Genomic DNA, 11,996 nt, shown 5'->3' on the forward strand with positions numbered 1-11,996 from the left:
ATACGGAGGATTAAACCCAGGACCTTTGCATTAAGCTGCATTCTTCCTCCCTTTTTAGTTTTTATTTTGAGACAGGGTCTTACTAAATCACTGAGTTGTCAGCCTGGGCTCAAACTTGTGATCCTCCTGCCTCAGCTTCTGAGAGTGCCATGTCTAGTTTATGTATGTTCTTAATTGAAACGTTACAAGCCAAAGTGGCCGAGATATGATAGTAGTCATAATTTCAAAGTAGCACTGAGAACACATGAGATGTCAGGATACCGCCAACAACAATCACTGTGTCTTGGCCTTTTGGCTAAGATCAAGTAAGATATCTGCAACAACAGTATTGTGATTTAAAAAAAATCATTTCTGTTGATGACAAATTTACAGATATTGCAAAACTTTGGGCAGGCTTCATGTACAGTGGAAGGAAATACAGTACTGTCAGGTACAGGTTGATTAAAATAAGAGTGTAACTTTTTTCTCCTAAGCCCATGGATCCCATGAATTATACCACAGACCAGAAATCTATGATCCCACATTAACAATCTCCATTTTATAGCATGTTCTTGGCCAATATTGAGGCTTAATAACCATTTAACATTTGGTATCCTTGATTTTTTGTAAAATGGCATCAGTTATTATATAATGTGTTGTTCAAGGTCCCCTTTCAGTATTAAAAGAAATGTTACCTTTACACAATAAGGAAGATTACGTGTAATGGTCCTGTTAATCTGCCCACATTAATATTTATTTATCGATAGTGATTAAATTAATTTTGTGACTTGCATATTTGGCTTCTCTGCAATTTTATGATAGTATACAATTGTATGTGTTTTTATCATAAGCCTGTGTGTGTGTGTAAGGGGTGTGGTATAGACACATAAATATAAATCCTTGTCCTTGGGCTGCACAACCACCAACAAAAGTCTGTTTTTTCAGACCCTGTGCTCTTTCCTAGATCTTACTATTATGTACCGCTTTATTGTTGACTTACAAAACTAGCCAACAGATTACGTTTTTAATCCTGGGGAAGCCAGGAGAAAATAGGTGTCATTTCTGGAGACAAATGAAAACGAATTTTAGTAAGGAGGTTGAGAGAAGGAGGGCAGAAGGAATAGAATCTGCTAAGGATAACACCTGTATCACAGCTCACATATCTCAGGGGCACAAATAAAGCTTCATTTATACTCTGCCTGCTAAAGAAGGGGTGAATTCATCTTTATGTGTAGTAGTTTGGCCCGTTACTGAATCTATCCTCACACAATGGCTCCTGAAATGGTTTGGGAAAATTCTGAAATATTAAAAGTGTAGCTAGTTTCAAAAAGGCTACCCTGCTCAAGCCTGGCATTATGGTGCACACTGTAATACCAGCACTTTGGGAGGCTGAGGCAGGAAGATTGTAAACTCAAATCCTGCTTGTGCAACTTAGTCACTTAGTGAAACCCTGTCGCAAATTAAAAAGATAAAAAAATAACTGGGAGTGTAGCTTAGTGTGAAGGCACTGAGTTCAATCCCTAGTACCCGCCCCCCACCCCCAGCACCAATGAATTTCTCCATTCTCTTTGATTCACTTTGGAACATTTTGTTTGGTTTTGCTTTGTCTTGTCTTGTCCTCTCTTGTTTCATTGAGCCAGAGTCTTGCTATGTATGCAGTCCAGGGTGGCTCTAAATTCACTGTGCAACTAAGGCTTTGATACTCCTGGTATAGCTGTTCATCAAATAAGTTCATCAAATATTTCTAGTCTAGTGCTGGGATTCTAGGTGTGTGCCAACATGCTGGTTTCTTTGGGAAATTCTTGAGATTTAACATTCATATGGTTGATTCCATGCCCAATCTTGGCCCATTTTCTTCTACCAGCTCCAAATAAAAACACAAACATACACAACAAATTGGACTATTCTGGGACCTGAACATTTTGAAACAAATTCATCATGGGAAACAAGACTTTACCTTGAAGCTGGAAGAAGGAAAAGGAAGAGCAGGAGCTCTTTGTCAATGTCAGACTTCTAAACATTTGAAACCTTGGTATATAATAGACACAAGCTTTAGAACTAGTTTGTGCTCTGATGAAATAGGGACTTATAGTTACATGGGAGGAGCTGGTCCCTAACAGATGGGGGCTGCTTTTGAACAACTTTCAAATGTAGGCTAACATTTGGTTTGCTGGGGTCTGCTGGAACACTGCAGCCTGTTCCTGTCACCAAACGGTAGTTAAGAGGGGCGGGTCAACCAGGGCTCACCTCTGGCAAAGACATCATCATTTCCTCTCACCTTCTAATCTTCCCACCTCCAATTTAAATATGATTTTTTTCTTACACTGACTTCATTTTTAAAACTCTAGATTTAGAGAGATAAATTAAAGACTGATATGTTCATTATTTTTAAAGATGTTAAAAAGACAGGAAAAAAATCTTAGCATTCAGATTTATTAGCTTCGTGGTTTTGCCCGCATGATATAAACAAATCTGTTTATTCAAGAAGGGTCTCACGTGGCAGCCAGAGAAAATGGATGAACTGCATAATTTTCAGTGCCCTTATTTAGCAAATGCTGTGGGTGTGCTTTTCTTCACGGCTCAGCTTGATAGTGAACGTGACAATAGATGAGTGCAATTTATAGGCAATGCCACCCTTAAATGTCTTCATTCTCCTGTCTCCAGGAAAGTATCTATGGCAGTACCTGCCTCGTCCTTAGATGCAAGATCATCCTTCATTGTTCTCTCCTTTCTCCATCCCCACATCTGAAGCATGAACAACCTGGATCATGGATAATGCATTGCTTTGATAGTCATCAAATTCCACTGCTTAAACCTTTGAGGTCTAAATGTTCACCTTTGCTGGCACGCAAGGGCACAGGATAAACTCCAAACACATTTGATCCTGGCCTTCTTTGGGGCTAAGGATTAAGAAACCTTCTGGGGTCTTCTGGATATGTTTACAACTCCAAAGTAAATGTTTTAAGTTTTGTCAAAGAATAGATAAGAAGATTCCTTGCTACCACTTCCTGTACCTGTTGTATTCAGGCTTACTGGTTTCACATTATTCTCATCTATTGTAGTTTATACTCCATAGATTCATGCTTCAACATCTTGGCTTAGGCAGGCACGGCACTTGAATAAATAAAACTCTAAATTGAAGCACTGGAACCAATATCCATGAAGCCAGACATGGTAGCACCTGCTTGTTATCCAGGCACTCAAGAAGATGAGGCATGAAGATTTTGAGTGTGAGGACAGCCTGTCTATATGGGGAGACACTGCCTCAAGAAAAACCCATGAAAAATATGCTACAAGATCAACCATCAATGCAATAACTACAATCCTGAAGGAACATAGGAAGTATCACTCAATTCTCCTTATTCTAACTTATTCTGTACATAATCATTAAAAAACATTCTCTCAAAACTTCTGTGTCTCCCTCATTACGACTTTCCTGTTTCTTTTGTCCATCAGAGAGTAATAACACCAGCCACCAATGTAAAGCTAACCACTGCCAGGCACTGTCTGAATGTTTTACTTATGTTTTCTAACCCACAACTCTCTGCAGTGTGGCTACTCCTATCCATGGTAGTCAGATGAAGAAACTTAAGATTAAAGAAAAATTTAAGTGCTGAGAAATTCAAAGTACTGTTCATCAAATATTTCCAGTCCCCTACTTCCAAGGAACATGCTAAGCTTGCACTTCATGTTTGAGTAACATCATATTCACCTGTTGGGGCTAATGGGAGTCCTGGGTATCATTTCCAGGCTGAGTACAGCTTCCCAGGGCTCTTTTTTCCCCTCTTCCATGGCAACTGATAACATTCAAGATGGTAGCTGCTTTGTCAGCCTGGATCTCAGAATGAAGGGACATGGAAAGAGCTCCCTGTTGCCCTGCAATGTATATGCAGTGTAAGAAAGAAACTTCTTTCACAGAAGCACAAAGTGTTGGAACTGTTTGTCATTCCAGCAAAACCTATCCTCTTCTGACAACAGATAGTACCTTCTTCATCACAGAGACGGTCAATGGCAGAGTCCAAGACCTCAATCCCAGAATGATAAAATATCTCACTTCATATGAGTCAGGTCAGACAGATTCTGTTTCTGTCAGGCATGAAAACAGTAAATATCAAGAGAGAGACAGAGAGCATACTAGCAACGAAAGAAGTACAAAGACAAAGAAAAGAAAGTTTGACAGAGTAAGGGTCCCAGAAGGCTTGAAGCTGAAGGATGCCAGGGGGAGTTGATCACCCTGGCTTCCCTGGAGCCTGCCAATTCTCCAGAGAGGCTCTGGTCTGTGTGGAGCATGGATAGGGGAACATTTCTGGGATCTCATGAGATTTATACTCATATAATTGTCCTATTTTCAATCAACAGAATTTAACCAGTATGGAAACAGACTCACTCTACTGTCCCTTGTTTTTGTACAAGAAAGGATTTCTCTTCATTTAAAAGTGAAAAATGACATAAAAGCATGCAAGGGTTCGATTACTTTCACAAACATTATCCCTATTTTCTCTGATCTCATTTTGCTCAGATTCTTCAACGCTCTTCATTGACTATGAAATAAAACCTAACCTTATTAACACTGACTAAACACATCCATGAGATGGCTTCTGACTCACTTCCTCCTACACTTTCCCATTGTATGTTACACTCCAGCAGTAACCATGAAGAATAATGTCCTCCAAATGACATGCTTTCTCCTGTCTTTGGACCTTAGCACCTACCATTCCCCAAAAGAACCTCTCTGATTTGTGGACCTGAGAAACTCCTATTCAGTCTTCTGATCTTAGCTCAAAGCCTTCACATTCTGTTACTCCTACACCAAGTAATTCTCCTCTCCCTTATGCTCCTGGAGGAGAGAAATAAAAGCTTCCCTTCACCACAAGAAATTTTCTGGAATGCAGTGACAATAAATTAAATAGGAGAAAAGGGTATACGAATATACTAATGTGCATAGGGAAAAAACACAGGAGTCATGTACAGAGTATAACCTTCAAAGAAAAGGTCTGATGGATGAAGCTTAAATATTCTCTTCTTAGGAGAAGTGAAAAGGTACGCAATTTTAGAGGAATAATAAACTACTTCTTGGGCAGATGAATGGGCCCAGAAAAACAGACAATGGCCTAGGGCAAAATTCCTCTGGGACATAGATGTTATATTTGACTTTCATTATTCTTTCCTGCAATATGAGTTTTATCTTCTCTGGCTTTTGAAATTTCAGTGAGAAAACTGAAGGCAACTGCATTCCTTTTTTGGTGGATCCAGTCAGATAGAGGAGGGGACTTTGCAGAAAGTCTCTCCCTACACTGGGATAGAGAGAAACAAGGGAATGTCAGAGACTTTGAATCTGCGCCTCTTGGCATATCAAGGCACTAGTCTTTAGGATGCCATTTTCTGAGGCTTAATACTCCAGACATTTTTTACACTCTCGTTTTCAAAGGCTGTCAACCTTGGCTGCATGCCTGGGACCCATTACAACAGAATCTCTGCACATGAGACCTTGGCATCAGCATTTTAAAAAACGGTCCATGTTGTACCAATATTTGAATAGCACCATTTTTTCCTCCCCAAATTCAAGATTCCAGACAAGGAATGACTATATTTTTATTCCCTTGTAAACCTAGTATCTAGCCCCACATGAACAAATACATAGCGCCTGGGTGATACGTTTCTTCAAAATAGTTCTGTTTACTAATGAACTCTTTAGAAAATAACTCTCAGGAGTAGCAAAAACTACTTAATCCAAATGGACCTCTCTTAATATTTTTACCAACAAGTTTCATTTTCTCTCTCTCTTTTTTTCTTTTTTTTGGTACTGGGTATTGAACTCGGGTTCTTGCACCGGCAAAGGCAGGTTGCAGAACCACCGAGCTAAATCCCTGGCTCTCTAGCGACCTCTTTTGCAAACCATCTCCCATCACTTTTAGAGAGGAAGGGGGCTAACTCTCCAAAAATTGCTATTTGAAATGGGGCTTGATTTATTTATTTAGCACAATTAGGAAAAAAAAAAGTTTTTTTAAATGAAATTACCAGTTAGTTCCTTCCAAAGACCATCACGGTCTGAAATGGGCATTAAAATGGTAAGTACCTTCTAAAATACTTGACTTGTGCGGTGTACTCAGTAATGGCAGCTGTTGTCTTCATGCACTTCCTCTTTTAGGAAAGGCTGCCCTCTTAACTCAGCCCACACCAAGGCATCTGAAGGGAACACTGCAATAAGATGACTTTCCAGTTCTCACTTTCATTTCTGTACAGCCCGTTGTTAGCCACTAAGTGAGGCAGGTACCTCTGGGGATAAATTCACGCATTAACACAATTTCAGAGTTGTCCTTTCTTTTTGTTTCAGCCAAGACTTTCTGCAGAAATCTGTGGAGGACCAGGCAAGGTCAATGAGCCACTGTGATTCATTTTTTTTAAGCACCTAGAGCAAATCCGATTCATTGCAACATCCAACAGAGCAGGCCAAGAAATGTTTCTGCCTCTTTATGATCCTGAACTGAGCATACTCAGAAGAGCTCCTATCCACAATCTATACCTTTTTGAATATGTTCTTTATAACTTTGAGCTGAGCATGCCCAGAAATGTGTCTATCATCCTTCTTGAACTATGACCTTAAACTGAACATTGCTCAGGAAGGTGCCCACCCTTTGCATGCTTTTTATGAATATGTATAGTTTCCCCCAATAAAATCCCCATGCTTCCTTCCCTCTGGGAGAGCAATGCTTTGGAAATTAACCACAGTCCCCCTCAATAAACTCTTCTCCACTCTATCGTCTCCAGATTGTGCTTTTGGCTTTGTTCTCAATAAGATACAAACTCACCGTGGTTACACCATGAGATTTCCGGACCTCCTCATTATAAACAAAGAAGTGGTTGCAGCTTTACAAAGTCAGTTGATATGCTAGTCTTGCTACAGAGAAAAATTTCAGTTCTTCTCCTTTTCTCACTTCACTTGGCTGCTGCTCTAAAAATCCTGCTCTTCTAGAACCTTCTTTAAAAAAAAAACAAAAAACGCTGTCTCTACATCTAGCCCCCAAACCTTCAGTTTAATTGTTCTGGGACTAGGCAATGAGTTCCCAGGTTTAATGGCATAACTCCACTCCTACATAATCCATTCCCTGCTAGGTCTTGTGATTACCCACTCCCAGCTGAGTCATTCAATCGCAGTCACATTTAATTGCCTCCACCTGAGTGGCTTTTTGTTAGCTTGCCTTTGTTAAGCATTGAGAGGCAACAATTATTTATGCACAGAGCATTTCTTAGTATCCAAGGTACAAATCAGCTCTTCCTGTTGATGTAAAGTGACAGCTTTCCTTGTGATCATGAGAGCAAAGTCTAAATTAGCTATAGGACTCAGAAACAGGTGTTATTTTAATTTAATTTTTATTTAACTCAGGATGAATTTTAAAAAATCATTCTACTGTCAACCCTTGGATTCATGCTTTAGTAAGCACCATGCATTAGTTCAGTAAGTATTTTGCATTGACAATAAAGCCATCTGTAGTGGGTTCATAGCTATGCCTACAACTTTTCACTGACTAGGTCTCCAGAAAGTGACAGAGAAGAGGCAGAAGGCCAGACCTTAGCACAGATGAGCTGGCTGTTGGACAAACCTCTCTTTTCCAGAATACCCAGTCAAACATTTCTCATCTGACCGTGAAGTTATATGTGGTCAAGTGACTGCAATGAAATTCAAACAGAAATAAAATACTTTCTAGGCCTGGCCTGTAGAGAACATTACTGAAGATCCATGCAGTGGGTTTGCATTTCCTGTGAGACAATACAAGCTGAGAAAGAGAAAGAGAGACAGAAAACAAAGACACAGACAGAGACTTGAGGGAAGAAGCTGGGTCTTGGGGCTGATCTAAGCTGCTCTGGGCAGCAAAGACAAAAGACATCACATAGGGCATCCAATGTTTATTCATAAAAAGCGTGGGAAGGAGAGGGGCTGGGCAGGCCTCTGGACACCTGGTGACAGTGAGTATTGCAGGCAGGACTGTGAAAGGGAGGCACTAGCGTATCTTTGCTGAAGGGAACAAATAATTCACAGGAAGAATTTAGTTGGAGTCAAGCTGACCTTGGCTGGAAGTGAACTCAGCAAGGCCCTAGTCCCCTAATGTAACAGCTGAATTCTGGAGGGGCGAGAAGCTCATGCCACTTACAGCCTGCTAATACTGGGCAGGGATATCTGCTACACTGGCCCATTGAAACTCTCCAAGCACCATCCTCCATACTCTTCTCCCATTGACCTGTGACCCTTGGAGTCCTATTGGTATAGGGGGAAATAATAAAACTCGCCACCTGCTAGAGTCAGATACACCAAGTTCCTGGTTCCCCAAAATCGAAGAATGAATTCTAAGAAAAAACAGAAGTTAAGAGTGGGGAAAAATTTATTGAAAGATCGCTCCTGAGAGACAGGAGGGAACCCAAAAGTGGGTTGCCAATGAGCCCACTTCTCAAAGGAAGTCTTACAGAGCAAAATCATTAGGTGCATACAAAAATCACAAGATAGGTACCATGTGGGTCAAAACTATGATCAACCGATAAGATTACAAGTATAGCCACTTAGGAAATATCAATCTAGTAGGCAAGCAGGTCTTACAGCAAGTGTACATGGAAAGAATAAGAAACTTCTTTAGGAAGGGATAGATCAGGAGGTCGTGGGCACCCACTTGGGTGACTTGTATCTATCTAGACTTTATTGGACCAAGTGATACCGATTATAGCATAATCTTCAATTTATGGCTTATCCCTTGAGGAGGCATATAGGCCTTATTTCATTTTTATCTTGAGGCCTGGCCTTTGACAGATGGGTCTCCATCCATAGTTGTAATGTGTTCCATTTTCTGCACTGACTCCTTTGAGGGCCTAGCCCTGTCTAATTGCCTAGAACATTTCTACTGTCTATAGTAATATATTGAAAGTGGCAGAGCAATAAGATGAAAGAACCCTGGCTATTACAGTCACCACTTGGAGGAAGGTCACTCACCTATCACGTTTAGCCCTTTTAGACCTTACATGAAAAGCAAATACATTTATATATTTTTAAGCCTGTGAAATTTGGAGTTTATATGTTCTAGTATAGTTTTACCTTGGCTGGTAAAGATGAATTCTGTACTTCTTAAAGTATTATTTCCCCCCAATAACACTGGTATATTTTCACTATTTAGAATTTGGAAAATATTCCACACTGAGCTTGTTAATATTACCTGAAAAATGCTTTAAGGAATAAATCTCTGCAACTCCCGCCTGGCAAGAGCAAGGTCCTAAGTTTGATTCCCAGTACAAAAAAAAGGAATAAATTTCTGATAATCATATCATAATATCTTTTGTTAATCATAATTGTTTTTCCTTGAACATGGAAGTTAAAGAGGAAGAAAACGATCCCTTCTGTTTTAAGCAATGACCAAGGTTATTCTAACAACTAAATTACCTTTATAAATTAAGCAATTTTGGGAATTGTGACTTTCTCTGGCCCCAAAGCTATAATATACTGTTTTAATAACATTATTTCTACTTTATTGATAGGATACAGCTTAAGCTGTACTAGAAATTTTCTCAAAATATGTTAATACATCTGGAACATTTAAAACTATTTCCCATCATATTTCTGGCACTTTGGTCAATTTATTTGTGATTAGGGCAATCTGAGTACCAACGATTACAAACCACTCTAAAGGAAGGGAAGGGGAATTAAAAAGAATGAAGATGTGTTATATAAATGTACCAACTCCCTAGGATGAATGTAATCACTATGTACTGCAAACGTGTACTAAGAAAAACTTTACAAATAAAAAAAAACTATGAATAAGAGTGTTTTTTATGGGATCATTGAGGATTCAGTATTAGCTAGTCACAGACACTAGCTGAAGTCATGCCATAGTATGTAACTGATCTGAAACTGACCCAAGTGGGGCGTGTAGCTCAGGGATAGAGCCCTTGCTTCCTGTGCAAAAGCCCACCAAAATCAAAACAAAACTACTTGAATTTCAAACCTTGATTAACTCAATTTTTTCAAAAATACCACTCATTCCCAACATTTGTGTGTGATAGCACAATTTCCTGAATGAACATTTGGAATGGCAAGGGCTATACGAAAGAGCAAATAACTTAAAATCCAAGTACTACATATTATGTATGTATCAATGAAAAGAATCTGACCTCCAGGAGAGTTTCAGCTCTCCTCCAGTTCTGATTTATGTCACATGCAAAGAATTTTAACTATTTCTTTGTTTTACTCTTTCCTTCCTAAACATATCCTCAAGGGTTTCATTCTCTATATGTAAAGCACTCTATGAATGATGAATGGAATCCTAAATAAAGTCACCCCAGCAGGGTCTCAGGGACAGCTGTTAAAATATCCCCCCCCCATACATTATATCCTTGGATTTATGATTTTTGGCAATTCTAAAATATTCACTGGGAAAAGTGGTAAATTTCGAGTATGGAATGTATTTTGGAATAGTGTTCCTTCGAATTAACATACACACCACACACCCTCACACATGGTACCTGTCAGTCTTGTCAAAATGTACACTCTGCATCCATTTATCTGGGGTGAGTTCTAAAACTCTGTTTCCAACAAGCTTCCAGTTGATGTCAGTGTTACTAGCGTTTGGACCGAAATTTGTTAGCTAGGTTTTAGAACATTCAAATACCCATTATAGAAAGGCTTTCTTTCCTGGAGCTGAGTATGGTAGCACACACCTGTAAGCCCAGCACTCCGAGGCTGAGGCAGAAGGATTGCTGTGAGTTCAAGGCCTACATAGGGAGACTTTATCCTAACAAAAATTCGTTTTTAACCTATGCCCTATGGTCTACCTACCTTAAGGGAGTCAGTGCAGAAGATAAGCCACACCAAGATTGTGACAGGAGGCAAATCTGAAGACAGCCAGACCTCAAGACGGAGACATAATGGCCAAGCCCGCAAGCTTAAGCTTGTCCTGTAATTAATACCACCTGCTCCAGTAAGCCCAAGTAAGCATCAGATGCACAGGTGGGTGACCAGAACATCTGAACCCATATTCCCCTTTCCAGGAATGCCTTTGTTCTTTGTATGTTAGAAGTTATAAATAAGCTGAACATAAGGATGCTCACCATATCCTTGTTATGTTCCTCACTTTTCTGTTGAATCAGTATTAGCTGAGCAGAGGTCCGGGGATTCAGCTCAGTGACAACACGCCTGCCTTGCAAGTCCTGAGTTCAATCTCTGATACAAAAAAAAAGAATAAAATATTAGCTGAGCAGCTATACTTTCGGTCCTATAGGTTGCTTGTGTTTGACTCACATTATACCCACGTCGTCGTTTTGCTGTATAAAATGCCACTGTCAAAGAGCCTCAGTAGCCACCCACTTGGGATACCTCCCAGAAAATCCAGGAGCTACTCTTCTTACTTCCAATAAAACTCTCCTAACTTCCACCTTTGGTTCGAGACTTCCTTGATTTTGTGAGACCATGAACTCTGCACATCTAATCTCTGTCTAACAGGGTGGGAGTTATTTTCTGGTCACAATCTTGGGTACTACACATGGCCCCTCCTCTGTCCTTCTCTGGCACTGTTCTCATGCTCTGCTTTCTGGCCACCACGAACTGAGCAGCCTTGCTCCTCTGTGTTTTTCCACTAAGAAGTTTCCACTTTGGAACCAGCCAATCACCCACTGAAACTGTGACACAAAAACATAAACCTTTCCTCCTCTAAGCTGCAGATGTCAGGTATGTTGTCTGAAACATGTATGTCAGATTTATTTCACCTAACATCATGGCCTCAAGGTGCATTCACAAGTTTATCTTTCTTTATAAAGAGCAAAATAAAAGATAATAGAAAGCAGGGAGACATTTTTCAAATTCAAAGGGGATACAAGAGATAGAGGGAGAGAGGGGGAAGAAAGGGAAAAGTGATACCAAAAAAGAAAGTTGAAGAAAAAACAGAAATAGAACTTCTGCAAATGTGGAGGGGAAGAAGAGCTGGAGGCAGCAGGGAGGGATGAGACGGGGCTAAGGGACAAAAAAAAAACAAAAAAAAAAAAAA

The 11,996-nt window shown here is 39.9% G+C and overlaps 1 long non-coding RNA gene across 1 annotated transcript in view; it reads right to left on the reverse strand.

Annotated features, from left to right (window-relative positions):
* The window catches only part of LOC104855179, a 23,236-nt gene that overhangs the window by 1,820 nt on the left and 9,420 nt on the right, over positions 1-11,996 (reverse strand). The window contains exon 2 of the long non-coding RNA XR_778332.1: positions 11,065-11,176. This is a non-coding gene — a long non-coding RNA (uncharacterized LOC104855179). The remainder of the gene's footprint in view (positions 1-11,064; positions 11,177-11,996) is intronic.

Source organism: Fukomys damarensis, unplaced genomic scaffold, assembly GCF_012274545.1.
Source record: "Fukomys damarensis isolate Sample0158 unplaced genomic scaffold, DMR_v1.0_HiC HiC_scaffold_39, whole genome shotgun sequence".
Classification (NCBI taxonomy): Eukaryota; Metazoa; Chordata; class Mammalia; order Rodentia; family Bathyergidae; genus Fukomys; species Fukomys damarensis.